This window comes from Hyperoodon ampullatus, assembly GCF_949752795.1.
Source record: "Hyperoodon ampullatus genome assembly, chromosome: 5".
In the NCBI taxonomy this organism is placed as follows: Eukaryota; Metazoa; Chordata; class Mammalia; order Artiodactyla; family Ziphiidae; genus Hyperoodon; species Hyperoodon ampullatus.
In genome coordinates, this window is record NC_136918.1 from 44701900 (window position 1) to 44717369 (window position 15470).

A 15470-nucleotide genomic window follows, 5' to 3' on the forward strand; every position below is an offset into this window, starting at 1 on the left:
AGCCTTGTCCCAAAGGCTGAAAGAACCAACCTGCCACCCAGTGAACATACAAGGGGGCCAGGGGATGCGCAGGCCTACAGGCAGTCCCATTTAGGGGATGCTGAGGTTTATTTAGGAAACAGCAACCATTCTTCCTGCCTGGCCCACCCAGAAGAGTAATAAACCACCTATTTTTAGTTTAGGGTTTTGTTTTTCTTTTCCCGTTTTAGAAATTTATCCAGACCCGTTTCCCAGGGTTGAGAGCTTGAGCCAGATAGAGTTGATTAGTCGGGGGATAAGGAGAGTGCCTTTTGGAAAGGAGTGTGGTCCTCAAATTGACAGTAATTTCCCCTCAAGGACCTTGTCTGCAATAACCTCAACATCATTCATTCGACAAATACCACTTGATGCCTTAAGAGACAAAAAGGCTGATGTTTGGCATTGCTGAGCCTCCCCTCTGAGCCAGGTCCCAGGCCACTGTGTCCTCTCACACAGGCTCTGCCACCCTGTCCTTGCTCAGCCACGGCCAGCCCCATCCGCTGCCTGCCCCAGAGTAGTAGGGATTCACCCCCTCTCCTGGAAGTGGACAGCCTCTTGCCTTTTCAGTATCAGTTGGTGGTTCTCACCACTCTCCAACCCATGCACCTGTTTATTTCCCTTTTCTTGAAACGGTATGATCAATAACTTTATTCACTCATTTAGTCAATCAACATTTATTGATCGCCTATCATATGCCAGGCACTGGGATAAAGAGGGGGGCAAGTCTCTCACAGCCAAGAGGAAAATAAGTAAACAAGGCAATTACAATATGGGGTAGGGCTTCCTTGGTGGTGCAGTGGTTGAGAGTCCGCCTGCCGATGCAGGGGACATGGGTTTGTGCCCCGGTCCGGGACGATCCCACATGCCGCGGAGCGGCTAGGCCCGTGAGCCATGGCCGCTGAGCCTGCGCGTCCGGAGCCTGTGCTCCGCAACGGGAGAGGCCACAACAGTGAGAGGCCCGCGTACCGCAAAAAAAAAAAACCAAAAACAATATGGGGTAGAAAATGCTAAGCCAGAGATATACAAAGATACTATGGGAGCCCTTCCATCACCTTCTCTTTCCACTTCCCTACCTTTCCCCAGATGCTGCCTCAAGCTCCTGGCCTTTACCCACTGCAGAGCCTCTGGGCTTCACTTGTAGCTAAGTAGCACATTAGCCTCTCTTGCCCTGGCATGACACAAAGCCGACCACAAACTGAAAAGGAGCCATGGCGGCCTTTGGAGAGTGGACCACTCCAATAAGAAAACACACAGAAGCAGAGGTGCTAAAAAGAAAGTTTGTGGAATGGATAAATGAGGGGTAAGTGAATGAAAAGATGAGCAATTGAATGGTGATTTAATGAATGAATCAGAAATGAGCTTCTAACTTTGAAGCAAAACTGAATTTCAGTTTCCAACACTCGTGCAGTTCATTGAACACCATGTTCCCCAGAAAACTCTACAAAGATTTTTATTTTAAGAAATTAAGATCACTTAAAACTTCACTGAGAATGTGACAATGCATTTGAAAAAGTCCTAGGAGTTGCCTAGGGGAGTTCCAGAGACAGGCCTCAGGATCACTGATGCAGGAGAAAGCTGAGTGCCCCCATCCCCACTGATTCATGTTAGGGAAGAAGCTCCAAGTTCCTCAGGCCAGAGCCTTCTGAGGCAATGGGCTGTTGGGGAGAGAGCTACAAAAGGTGACAGCCTGCGGGCTTCTCATTTAACCTAACAGGTGTACCATACTTATCAGTAGCTGGAAAGGTATATGTGGGTCAAATTACTGTGTCAGATCAGCTCTGTAGTGTTCCCTGCCAGGGAAGCCTTTGGGGGTGTAAACCATTGTATTCTAACCTATCTGTTCTGTAAACATAGATGTTGTGCTATAAAGAGGACCAGGATCTGGGAGGAAGGACATTGTTTGTTCAGGGGCCTGTGTGAACAGCTTAAATGCCCTTCAAGGCTGACTGGTTCTTTGAGATGAACTGGCTGAAGCTTTTGACTTTGGGGTTCAGTCGGTGGGTGAGCTTGATATCACGATCTGGCTTCATTTGATAGAAATGACACATATTGGCCATTTCCTTCGCTGCAGGAAATTCTAGCTTCTCGTAAGCTTCCAGGGTGATCTTTTAAGAACAAGTAAAAAAAAAAGAAGAAAAAAACCCAGGAAATGTCATTGCCCTCATTTAAAACAGTTTGAGAAGAAATTATTCACTTTCATGATGGTACAGGTCCACAATTCTTTAGCCTAACTCCAAGACCCAAGAAACACGGAAGTTTTTTCATAAGCAATTTGGCAACATACTGACTTTTCTGAACTGATTTGGTGGCAAAACCTGATCTGAACTTATGGGAAGTTATTTATGGTCTTTAATGATCCCATTTAGTGGAAATAGTCATGTCTTTGTCTGCAGAGATAGTGATGTGTTTGATTATAGGGTCCTGCCCCAGCCCCTGATGTTGATGTTACATAATATACATAGATATAACCTATCTAAAAGCTGAAAGATTCTGAAAGTGGAATTGTTTCTGACCCCAAGCACTTGGGATAAGGTATTGTGGATCTGTAGCCTCTTCATCTGACCAGCTTTCATATACATTTTCTCCTGGGATTCCCTCAACAGCCCTCTGAGATCTTCTACCCATCCAGCCCTGCATGCAGCGTCAAAGCACCGGGCTCTCCATCCTTCCCTCCTGACCCACGTCCCTTCCATCACCACTCCCGGCCTAGATTGGAAATGAGCATCTCGACTTCAGCCATCCCAGCCTCGGCCAGGGCCGGGCACAACAAACGCTGCCCATCGCACACCCACCTTCTGTCACCCTCCACAAAACCCACCCCTTGAGTCCCTTCTGACACTAAATAGATCAATAGATCAATAGTTCTGCTGCCTGAATCAATCAGCTAAGACCATTCCTTTTTTTTTTTTTTTTTTTGGCTGTACCATGTGGCATGCAGGATTTTAGTTCCCCAAAGGGATCGAACCCATGCCCCCTGCAGTGGAAGCGCAGAGCCCTAACCACTGGACAGCCAGGGAATTCCTGCTAAGACTTTTTCTAACTATTGGATCCAGTATAATCTGTCTTTAGCCCCCAGAGATAAACTCTAATCTCGCTATTCCACCTGGCCTTAGAAAAATGTGACAGAGGCAAACTCATATAAAACAATGATCGTCATATGCCATTTATAATAATGAAAAACCAAGACCAAACTGCAGGTCCAAAAACAGAGGAATGGTAAAATAAGTTATGGTACATCTACTCTAAAAATATTATGCAGTTACTAAAATTAATATTTTTGAAGAAGTTGAACAAAATAGAAAAGTGCTCATAATATAATGTCAAGTGAAAAAGCTGGTTACAAAATTGTACATATCATGTTGTTTTAATTTTATTACATACATACTGGAAAAAGACTAGAAGAAAATGTGTAAATCTTAACAGTTGCTATCTCTGATAGATTAAACAATATGATTTTTATATTCTTTTTTATAATTTTGTGTATTTTCTTCAATAAGTATTTGTAATTTTTGAAATCAGGAAAAAAACTTAAGTTTTAGTGAGTTTGGAAATAGAAGGCTATAAGCAAAGCATGGAAGATGACTTCTAAAATGTCTGTTTCCTTGAGTTACTCTCTCATCCTGGAACTTTGGTAACTAATATCCCTCAGTAAAATAAGGGATTCTTTTCTGCAGATTTTTGAAGGAAACAGATGTGTTCTGTTGTGTCTCACTTTATGAGAGAACCGTGTCCCTTTTGGGGCTAGACAGGCAGTTTCAGCCAGATCAGAGTTTCTGGTGGGAGTTTGTTCTGGGGGAGAGGGGCGTAGTCACTGAAATAATTAGGCAAACAGCCTTCTGATCAGACTGGGGAAAAGTCAGACTGCCAAGGCTGGGGCGCCACCTTGTGGCCACATGCATCCTCTGCCAGAGTAGCATAGCCTGTAAGCATTTTCCTACTCCAGACCAGTGCGCAGCGGCTTCAAGTCAAACTAGTTACTAAGAACAGCATTAACCATTCTGTAGAACTTCCAGCCTCTAATCCCCTAAAACTTTAGGTGCCAGAGAAATTTCTGCTGCATTGTGAAATAGCTTGATGTACCAAATCAGTCAGAAACCAGGTATGTGACTGAGAGATGCTTGGACAGTCCTGAGCCTTCCCAAACAATGTCTACCGGGTCCTCTGAGAATGGACGCATACACACCATATGCCCACACTCTTCACCTTCCTCCCCTTCTTCTTTACAGAGTTCAGACTCCACAGACAAAAATGAATAGAAGACCCGAATTCAAAGGCACTGGGGGAAGGGTCAATCACTGAAAAGTAAATTTGCACCCGGGTATAAGAGACTTTGCAGACCTTCTCATCAAGTCCATCTTTTGAGTGGGTGGTGCCTTCTTAGGAGCTCCCCAGATGTGTTTTTATGGCTGGATTAACACCTACAATAGTTTTTCCCCCAAAAGATCTCTCAGCCTCCTCACAGCTCCCGTCCCTGAGGTGAACTGAGAATATAGATACCCCCTCAAGACTCAGTGCCCAAGAGTTGCAGAAGAAAACGAAAACCAACCCTCTATCCCTAACCCTAGGAAACATTCTAGAGCAAGGGTCAACAACCTTTTTCTTGAAGAGCTAGATATAAACATTTTAGGCCTTCCGGCCATATGGTCTCTGTCACAACTACTCAGATCTACCACAGTATCCTGAAACCAGCCAGAGACATACATAAACAAAGGTATGGCTGTGTTCCAATAAATCTTAATTTACAAAAGCAGGCTGGAATCCTGTAAGGAAAAAGGGACTCTCTCTACTCTGGGGAGATGTTAGTGCTGGGTAGAGCCTTAGTAGTCATCCAAACCACCCTCCCCCTCCACAGATGGGACAATAGCAACCGAGAGAGGCAAAGAGCCGTGTTAGTTAATGCCTGCTAGCTTGAGGGAAGGTATGGGTCTTCCTTTCAGCTGCAACGGTGTCTCTGCCTGGCAGACAGAAACACATACTTCCTTCTCAGAAGCCCTGTTCTCTCTCCTTCCTCTTATCAACACCTGCTTGGAGAAATAGCTGGGAGTGCTCAGGATCATCCATTCCCCTCACTTCTCTATAAAAGGTCTCTTGTAGCCATTCCAGCCTGATCGGTTATTGCAGGCTTACTAAGTGCCAGACCCAGGGCCAGGTCCCTCCCATGTGGGTCTCATTGCATCCTCACAACAAGCCTATGGCAGGTGTAATAGCCTTTTTTTTTTTTTTTTAATTTTTGGCCACACCACGTGGCTTGTGGGCTCTTAGTTCCCTGACCAGGGATCGAACCTGTGCCACCTGCAGTGGAAGCGAGGACCCCTAACCACTGGACTGCCAGGGAAGTCCCATAATAACCTTTTTAACATCTGAATAAAGGGAGGCTGGAGAGGTTAAGTAAATGCCAAGATTCCCCACATAGATAAGGGCAGAGCCAGGATTTGCTTACTTCCCCAGACTGCCTCTGGTTCATTCCTGTTGTTTCTAGAATTTAGCCAGGCCAGCTCTATCGCTCCCTCCACCCATACACAGTCTTGCCCACCCTCAAGGACCACCTCAAGGCTACTTCTTCCATGAAGCCTTCTCCTACCCTCTCTGACCACCTATAGCGCAGAGAGTGTGGGTAACACAATTAAGCACCCACAGTGTTCTGCTTTGGACTGATCACTGTGACTTCATGTGCATTACCACTTTCACCCCAACTCTGTTGTAAACGCTTTAAAGATAGCACCAGGTACATAATAGGTCCTTGAGGTATACTTACTACGTGCCAAACACTAAGCTAACCCCCTTAAATATATCCTCTCTAATTTTCAGAAAACATCCCAAGGTAGATGCTTTCATCCCACTTTATGAATAAGGAAGCGGCAGCTCAGAGAGGCTAAGTGCCATGCCCCACGCAGACCAGCTCTGGCAGACTGGCCTGATCAGTGATGAGCTCCTGGGAGGAGAGGGTTGGTACAGCATATACGGAAACATTGTACCTCAGTCTTCAGAGTCTAAGTTCTTTCCACCCAAAAGGAATTTTACTTTAATAAACTGATTAACCTGAAGCCAAAGCGATAAAGTCATAAGGGTGGAATTCAGATACACCAACAGATGAAGACAGATTCGTGGAACAGGAATCCTCTTCAATTTTTTCCAACAGCCTAAGCTCAACCCTGCCCAAATCTGTCAAAAGTCTCCCAGAATTTGTAAGTTAGTGGGCTGTGACCATTTGCGATCACATTTATATCTCTTAAGAACTCACCTCTGCATCTCGGACTTCTTTCCCCAAACCCTTGGACAAAACATCAGCATATTGCTGTACTGTTAGTGCTTCTGCACTGAGACCCACGGCCTTGCCTACAAACTTCTCTGGCAAATTAAAAAATGCTGCAGATGACCTCTCCAACATCAGCAACAGAGATACCATCCATTGATACATCCCCCATGGGCAGTGCTAGTTTTAAAAAGGAAAAAAAAAAAGATAAAAATAGCTAATTACTTCACATTCTTGGTAGGTCCCACCACTTAAACAAGAGGTATGGGAACACTGAGTAGCCACAATCTATGCACAGTTATAAGGTTTGCTGGAGAAAAATACCGTAATGCCTGGGTGTTGATTTAAAGAAAAAAAGAGAGTGACCATTTACTAAGCATATCCTGTGTGCAAAGTATGATTGCTATCTCTAACCCAGACATCTCTGCTCAACTCCAGGCTCATATGTCCAACTTCCTACTCAACATCCTTACTTGACTGTTTAATAGACATTTGAAACTCAAAGTGCTCCAAAGTGAGTTCCTGCACAACACGCTCCCCCTACGGACTTCCCCATCTCAGTTAATAGCAACTCTATCATTCCAGTTTCTCAAGTCAAAAATCTTGAAGTCAACCTTGAGGTGTCTCTCCTACCCCATATTCTTTCTTTCTTTCTTTCTTTTTTTTTTAAGTCCTATTTATAGTATGTCCAGAATCTGACCACTTCTCGCCATCCTCACTGCTATCACCCTGGTCTAAGCCACCATCAACTCTGACTTGGATTATTGCAAATTTGGGCTCCTTGTTTCCACTCTTGCCCTTCCACAGTCTCTTTTCAACACAAAAGTCAGAGTGATTCTGTAAAAACTAAAGTCGGCTCATGTCATGTCTGCCCAGAACCCTCCAATGGCTCTCTGTGTCTCTCAGAAGAAAAACCAATGGCTTACAGGACCAGACCTTCTATTACCTCTGGCCTCACCTCCTACTACCCTCTCCCCAACCCCCCAACTTGCTCTGTTCCAGCCACACTGGCTGTTCTCTCTGCCTGAAAAGCTCTTTCCCTGAATATTCACAAAGCCCATTACTTACCTCCATCAGACATTGCTCAGATGTCACCTTCTCAAAGAAGCCCACCAATCACCTTATTTAAATTTCACACACAACTCCCTTACTGCTAGCACTCCACAAATACCTTACTCTGCCTTATTTTTTTTACTGTGCTTATCACCTTCTAACATATAATATATTTTACTTATCTATTATGTTTATTATCTAACTCCTCCACCAGAATATGAGCTTAATGAGGGCTCAGCTTTGTCCGTTTTGAGCTGTTTATTACTGATTCCCCAGTAAGTGACTGGCACATAGTAGGCCCTCAAATATTTATTGAATGAATGAATGAGCAAACATATTGGCTTGTTTAATCCTCAAAACAACCTTGAAATATAGAAATATCAGGTACTTGCCTGAGGTTACTCAGCCAGTAAGCAGCAGAAGGGGGTTCAAACCCTCATCCGTCACTCCAAAGCCTGTGCCCTTCCTGCAGTGTGATATAGCCTCTCATAGATTCCCAGACTCCTGAGGCTGGAACCCAATGTGGATGTAATCTAGCCCCAGCACTCTTATTTTCTGAATGGAAGAATCTAAGTCTATTGACTCACCCAGTGCCTCCCAGTTAGAAAACAGCAACCTAGGACAAGAATCAAGGTCTCTGAATTTCAGTCCAGTACAAAAGTGACTTCAGGCTTTAGCAACCAGGGACTAAATATCATAGCTTGTCTTTTGTAGCAAAATTAACTTCCTGCCTGAATTTCTTGGTAGGCAAAATGTCTGCTCATTCCTCTGCTTAAATTATAATTGTAACTTATATTTATAAAAAAGCAGTCTGAGTTTTTTGAGGCACTCAGAGTCAAGTCTATTCTGACTTTGAGGTTTGTTTTTACTTGAAGGTTGAGATTCTTGGGCTGAGTTTAAAAGCAGCTAAGGGACAGCGGTAAAGAATGTGGTTCTGGAATTCCCTTGCAGTTCAGTAGCTAGGACTCTGTGCTTCCACTGCAGGGGGGCACAGATTCCATCCCTGGTCGGGGAACTAAGATCCTGCATGCCTTGCAGCGCAGCCAAGAAAATTAAAATAAAAAATAAAAAGAATATGGTTCTGGAGCCACACTGCCTGAGTTCAAGTTCTGTTTCTGCCTTATTAGTGACCTTGGCAAAGTTAATCTATCTGTGCCTCAGTTTCCCCATCTGTAAAACAGACAACAAACACCCAGTAAGTGCTTAGTAAATGTTAGCTATTCCTCTGGGGGGCTGGGGCAGGTGGAGGGGATGAGGCTCCGGGATACCTGAGGCTGGGTTTTACAGATGTGAAGACCCCACATGGGACTGGGTACCACCAGAAGTTTAAGGCATCACCTCTTCACCTAGGGCCAATCTAATCCATAGATTACAATGTCCTAGTTCAGGACCTGGGAAACGTCAGGTGAGCTGGCTTCTGAAACCTGGTAAGGGTATAGGAAGAAGGGCAGGTGAAGAGATATGTCACCTTTATACATTTATCTCGTCACTTGTTGAACTGTTACCCAAGTCGTCTGTGATGTGTGGCATGTGCTCCTTGTTCTAGCTCAGGTCTGCTTTGCCACTAGTTATGCCCCTGATGAGTCTTAATTATGTGCCAAGGAAGAAAGACTGACTTGCTGAAACTGATTCTCCCATATTCCTTCCACTCCACAGAGCCACCCTTGGACTATGGGCAAAGAAAATGTCCCCAAAGGGCAGGAGAGTGCCAGCCAGGAGACTTGGCAGCATTAGAATTACCAGGAGTCCTTGTCAAAACTACAGTCTTCCAGGCCCCAGCCCAGACTTATGGAATCAGACTCTGCAGGCAGGGCTGGAAACCCATCCCCGGGAGTCAGGGTCCCCCTAGGGATTTCTGACCCTGGGACCCAGGTCAAGAGGAGAATGTTTTCCCTGTTGCCACAGAAGGGCAGAGAGATGAGCTAGTAGGAGAAATCATCTCGTCCAGCTTCCCCATTAGACATGAGGAAACTGAGGCTTGAGGCCACATGGCTCACTGCTTATATGAGGGGCATCAGCACGATAAGACTGCAAGTGTAATCCTCAGTGTTTCCAGCCCAAGATTCAGCTCTCTGGTAAGTCTAGGACAATGTGGGATCCCTCTCAGCACTTCACACAGAGCTGAGCACATGGTAGGCACTCAGATGGCATGCGTCCACTGAAGAGAGGAATGAGGGGAGGACAGCAGGTGTCTGGTTAGCTTTCACGGCAACCTTCCACTTACCAGGGTGTAGTACTCTCCATCAGAGGCTTTCACTGGCTTCCATGGGCCAAGAAAGTTTTCAAAGTAAGCTGCCACAAGGACACTGGTCATGGGAACGCCAAATGAACCTAAAATGGTTCAACCCTGCTCTTAACTTTTTGAATTGTACCATTTCTGAAAGAGTCTGATCCCATCCATTACATTTTTAAAATCTAATCTTCATATTTTTCTAGTTTATACATATGTATAATTTTCAAATAGTGCTGTTTTGGGGGAAAAAGTAGATCTCATAATGACAAAGAAGTTCCCTGCACCTTCATGCTGATAACTACTCTCCAGAAATAACCATTTTCATCTCTTCCAGCTGCTTCTTTATTTCTAAATAATATGTTTATACTGCTAATCCTTGATTTTTCTCAGTTTAAGATATCGTCTACCAAATTTCTACTATGACAGATGAGTCCTCATCTTCGGCTCTCTCTCTCAGTTTCTCTCTCTCTCTCTCTCTCTCTCACACACACACACACACACACACACACACACACACACACAGCCCACCATGACCATCACACACATACACAAACATGATTCCCTTTTTTTCACCCTCAGAATATCACAGTTTGGGACTATATCATTCATCAGTGCTTACACAGCTGAATCTGAGCCATGTTATATTCTATGGTTACATTTACTTTTTCTACAAATGTTCATTTTCCCTGGAGTTAATCACTGTGGGCTTATTTGCTTGTTTGCTTACTTCTTTTCCTATGTACCCATTACTAATTCATCCCCAATTCTCTGCCAGAAGTGAACACATTCATTACATTTTTGTTCTTCCCATCTCACTCTCAGAGTAACCTTAATTTGTGGGGTGTTCTTGCTGCCACCCATCATGTGCCATCTACAAACAAATGGTGAGAATCAGAGGCTCTAATGGCTGGATCCACTACACGGTCACTGTCAGATCCTCAAGGTCACATTTGGACAGGTGTCACATAACACGGACTTTACAATCACGTAACAATCCACCTCTAACAAGTACCTGAAGTACATATATTTCATAAATGCCAGAGAGATGTTCTGGGATGAGGCTTACATTTTTGCCCAGGCCGAAGGCCTACTGCCTTCCAGGAGGGCAGAGTAGCCAGGGAGGAGAAAAAGAAAGGCCTCAAAGGTGGTTCCCACCTGACACACTTCTTTCTCTTTGCTGAAATGGTCCCAGAAGTTGGTCACCATGAAGGCTCCTTTCAAGGAGGCCTCCACTGATGTTTGTCATTCAGGTCACCTTTTACCACCTCGGCCCCAAGGTCCCAGAGCACCTGCGCATTTGGTTGAGTCACATCCCTGGCCAGTGCTCTCACCTCATACTTTTTCCTCGCCAAAACGGCCCTGGCCACAGAGCTACCCTGCAGGATTGGGGAAGAAGAAATACAGGAAGGGTCAGGAAGAATGTTCACTAAAAGAAGTTGGTCAGGGAGTCCCGTTACTCAGAGTAAAACTGCTGTTGTAACTACTTTGGGAGGCATCCGCATGGCCTTGCAAGAGTGGTTTTCAAGCTAGGTTTCTCACAGCCTCCTCAGTGGTAGCTTAGCAGAAGCCATGGCGGCGGGGGGCAGGCAGAGAATGGGGGAGGCTGGAGGCAACAGGGATGCCAAGTGAGCAGGGCACCAGACTCCCCACCCCAGACTAAGCAATTCTACTTTTATCTGGTTGTAGACTTCATTTTTAGGTTCTTCATACAGTTTTACTTTCAAGACAGGTTCCTATTCTATATATTTTTTAAAAGGTTAAAAACTTGCAGAAGTTTCTTTTTATGGAGTTCAAGGCCATTCATGATATGATCATTACTTGCCCAATTTATCCACTCTACAAGTATTTACTGAATGCCCTGTGATGTATGCCAGGTACTGTGCAGGGTTACTGACATTTGGGATCCTCCATCAAATTGTTTGGATAACCGTCCTGAAATTTGTGTGTGTGTGTGCCTCGAAATCCACCTTCACCATCTCTGTCCTACCTAGTGCCCTGAGAGGCCGACCTCTATGGACTCTATCAGTGGATCCTCTTGCCCTCAGTTTGGGTCTGGCCAGAGGAAGGCATCAGAAGGGACCCAAGGGTTAAAGGAGCAGTGACCCCTCCACGTATCTCTCTGTGTGTCAGAATTCCTTCTTCTTATGAGGACACCAGTCAAATTAGATTATGGCCTACTCTCATGACCTTGCTTTAACTTAATCAACTCTTTTTTAAAAAATAAATTTATTTATTTATTTATTTTTGGCTGCATTGGGTCTTCATTGCTGCGCGCAGGTTTTCTCTAGCTGCAGTGAGCTGGAGCTACTCTTTGTTGCGGCCCGCAGGCTTCTCATTGCGGTGGCTTCTCTTGTTGCAGAGCATGGGCTGTAGGCACGTGGGCTTCAGTAGTTGTGGCACACAGACTCCGTAGTTGTGGCTCACAGGCTCAGTAGTTGTGGCTCACAGGCTCAGTAGTTGTGGTGCACGGGCTTAGCTGCTCCACGGCATGTGGGATCTTCCCAGACCAGGACTCAAACCCTTGTGCCCTGCATTGGCAGGCGGATTCTTAACCACTGCGCCACCAGGGAAGTCCCTAATTGACTCTTTAAAGGCCCTGTCTGTAAATACTGTCAATTCAGAGGTACTGGGGCTTAGGGCTTCAACATATGAATTTGGGAGGGGACACAATTCAACCCACAACATTGACTGTTGTAATTATTTCCTCATAACTGTACTATAACCTAAATAACATTCTCCTTGAAGAGAGAAACTCTTCATCCCTGTTTACCAACCAGGTTCTGAGACTAGTGCCTGGCACATTGCAAGTTTCCAATATCTATTTATTGAATGAATGAATGAAGTAGAAATCTCTGTGCTGTCCATTCTCAGCTTTGGGGGTGGATAGTCCTGCCTGGACCCTCCAGGAGATGGAGATGGAGAACCAAATGATATGGACCAGTATGAAAAAATAAGAGGAGTTGTACCAAAACCAGGACTGGCTCTCCTAACCACTCCCACGTTAATATTTCATTAAGACCCAAACCAGGAGAGGAATTCATCCATCTTGGCCCTGTTCCTTTAAACTAGCAGGACACACCAATAAACCTATCAGCTTGAGAAAGCAACCCCCAAAGCATCCATTTTTGTTGTACTTAACTGTCCTAGACCCTCCTTGCTTTTTCTGGATTGTGCCCTCTTGGACCCAGTTCCCCTACAGGTGAGTCCATGTTGAGAGTAGCATTTGAATGGCAGGCACTGGAGATACTGTTCAAGAGTTTGACGTGCAAACACACATACAGGTAAGGGTTAACACGTCCCCTGTCAAATTTAATTAGGCATCTAGTATTTTTTGTTTTAAATTTTATTTTATTTATTTTTTATACAGCAGGTTCTTATTAGTTATCCATTTTATACATATTAGTGTAATACCATATTTAGAAAGTAGTAGCACTTCCTTTTATATCTCATCTTCTTTTTTTTAAATTTAATTTTATTTACTTTTTTATACAGCAGGTTCTTATTAGTCATCCATTTTATACACATCAGTGTATACATGTCAATCCCAATTGCCTAATTCATCCCAACACCACCATCCCCACCCCCTCCACTTTCCCCCCTTGGTGTCCATACATTTGTTCTCTACATCTGTGTCTCAATTTCTGCCCTGCAAACCGGTTCATCTATACCATTTTTCTAGGTTCCACATATATGAGTTAATATACGATATTTGTTTTTCTCTTTCTGACTTACTTCACTCTATATGACAGTCTCTAGATCCATCCACATCTCAACAAATGACCCAATTTTGTTCCTTTTAATGGCCGAGGAATATTCCATTGTATATATGTACCACTTCTTCTTTATCCATTCGTCTGTCGATGGGCATTTATGTTGCTTCCATGACCCGGCTATTGTAAATAGCATTGCAGTGAACATTGGAGTGCATGTGTCTTTTTGAATTATGGTTTTCTCTGGGTATATGCCCAGTAGTGGGATTGCTGGATCATATGGTAGTTCTATTTTTCGTTTTTTACGGAACCTCCATACTGTTCTCCATAGTGGCTGTATCAATTTACATTCCCACCAACAGTGCAACAGGGTTCCCTTTTCTCCACACCCTCTCCAGCATTTGCTGTTTGTAGATTTTCTGATGATGCCCATTCTAACTGGTGTGAGGTAATACCTCATTGTAGTTTTTTTGTTGTTGTTGTTGTTGTTGGTTTTTTGCGGTACACGGGCCTCTCACTGTTGTGGCCTCTCCCGTTGCAGAGCACAGGCTCTGGACGCACAGGCCCTGGACGCACAGGCCCAGCAGCCATGGCTCACGGGCCCAGCCGCTCCGCGGCATGTGTTCGCTGCATCGGCAGGCGGACTCTCAACCACTGTGCCACCAGGGAAGAACCTCATTGTAGTTTTGATTTGCATTTCTCTAATAATTAGTGATGTTGAGGAGCTTTTCATGTGCTTCTTGGCCATCTGTATGTCTTCTTTGGAGAAATGTCTATTTAGATCTTCTGCCCATTTTTGGATTGGGTTGTTTGTTTTTTTAATATTGAGCTGCAGGAGCTGTTTATATATTTTGGAGGTTAATCCTTTGTCCATTTATTCGTTTGCAAATATTATCTCCCATTCTGAGGGTTGTCTTTTCGTCTTGTTTGTAGTTTCCTTTGCTTTACAAAAGCTTTAAGTTTCATTAGGTCCCATTTGTTTATTTTTGTTTTTATTTCCATTACTCTAGGAGGTGGATCAAAAAAGATCTTGCTGTGATTTATGTCAAAGTATGCTCTTCCTATGTTTTCCTCTAAGAGTTTTATAGTGTCCAGTATTACATTTAGGTCTCTAATCCATTATAACTTTATTTTTGTGTATGGTGTTAGGAAGTGTTCTAATTTCATTCTTTTCCATGTAGCTGTCCAGTCTTCCCAGCACCACTTACTGAAGAGACTGCCTTTTCTCCATTGTATATCCTTGCCTCCTTTGTCATAGATTAGTTGACCATAGGGTGCATGGGTTTATCTTTGGGCTTTCTATCCTGTTCCATTGATCTATATCTCTGTTTTTGTGCCAGTACCATATTGTCTTGATTACTGTAGCTTTGTAGTATAGTCTGAAGTCAGGGAATCTCATTCCTCCATCTCCATTTTTTTCCCTCAAGACTGTTTTGGCTATTAGGGTTCTTTTGTGTCTCCATACAAATTTTATGATTTTTTGTTCTAGTTCTGTAAAAAAGGCCACTGGTAATTTGATAGGGATGCATTGAATCTGTAGATTGCTTTGGGTAATATAGTCATTTTCACAATATTGAGTCTTCCAGTCCAAGAACATGGTATATCTCTCCATCTGTTTGTATCATCTTTAATTTCTTTCATCAGTGTCTTATAGTTTTCTGCATACAGGTCTTTTGTCTCCCTAGGTAGGTTTATTCCTAGGTATTTTATTCTTTTTGTTGCAGTGGTAAATGGGAATGTTTCCTTAATTTCTCTTTCAGCTTTTTCATCATTAGTGTATAGGAGTGCAAGAGATTTCTGTGCATTAATTTTGTATGCTGCAGCTTTACCAAATTCATTGATTACTTCTAATAGTTTTCTGGTGGCATCTTTAGGATTCTCTACGTATAGTATCATGTCATCTGCAAACAGTGACAGCTTTACTTCTGCTTTTCCAATTTGTATTCCTTTTATTTCTTTTTCTTCTCTGATTGCCATGGTTAGGACTTCCAAAACTATGTTGAATAATAGTGGTGAGAGTGGAAAACCTTGTCTTGTTCCTGCTTTTAGAGGAAATGCTTTCAGTTTTTCACCATTGAGAATGATGTTTGCTGTGGGTTTGTCATATATGGCCTTTAATATGTTGAGGTAGGTTCCCTCTATGCCCACTTTCTGGAGAGTTTTTATTATAAATGGGTGTCGAATTTTGTCAAAAGCTTTTTCT

At 43.6% G+C, this 15470-nt stretch overlaps 1 pseudogene across 1 annotated transcript; it reads right to left on the reverse strand.

The window, feature by feature from the left end:
• Window positions 1-1943: 1943 nt before the first annotated feature.
• Window positions 1944-11059, reverse strand: LOC307053727 (nmrA-like family domain-containing protein 1; annotated as a pseudogene). The gene is made up of 6 exons: window positions 11042-11059; window positions 10624-10933; window positions 10301-10428; window positions 9545-9655; window positions 6260-6451; window positions 1944-2123 (listed from the first exon to the last, which is right to left on the reverse strand). The product of its transcript is annotated as a nmrA-like family domain-containing protein 1 (transcript).
• Between the last annotated feature and the right edge of the window lie 4411 nt (window positions 11060-15470).